The sequence below is a fragment of the Penaeus monodon genome, chromosome 25 (genome assembly GCF_015228065.2).
Source record: "Penaeus monodon isolate SGIC_2016 chromosome 25, NSTDA_Pmon_1, whole genome shotgun sequence".
Classification (NCBI taxonomy): Eukaryota; Metazoa; Arthropoda; class Malacostraca; order Decapoda; family Penaeidae; genus Penaeus; species Penaeus monodon.
In genome coordinates, this window is record NC_051410.1 from 34,510,655 (window position 1) to 34,510,982 (window position 328).

Below are 328 nucleotides of genomic sequence, written 5' to 3' on the forward strand. Positions count from 1 at the left end.
TCCCATACCTGTGTGATATTTTACTTGAAATATAAGTGTAAATATCAGATAGCAGGATCTCTGGGGTAAATCTTTAAACAATCTTATAAAGTCGAGCTTATTTGCATGTCAAGCACAATGCAGTGTTTACCAAACTTTAGGGAAAGTAAAGTAAGAAGCTCTTTCTTGTTTTTTCCTTGATATTTTCATTCCTGATATTATTATGATTACATGTGTGTTTATTCATGTATTTTTACATCCACGGCAATAAAAAAGAAGTGATAACTGTAGGTGTGAGAATTGACTTTTCAAATTTCATTTTTTTCGCTTCGTCAGTCTATTGCCTCAT

General features: G+C 31.7%; 1 protein-coding gene across 1 annotated transcript in view; it reads left to right on the plus strand.

Moving 5' to 3' along the window:
• LOC119589372 overlaps window positions 1-328 on the plus strand; it is a 40,452-nt gene that overhangs the window by 1,327 nt on the left and 38,797 nt on the right. The gene's annotated exons all lie outside the window — the stretch shown is intronic.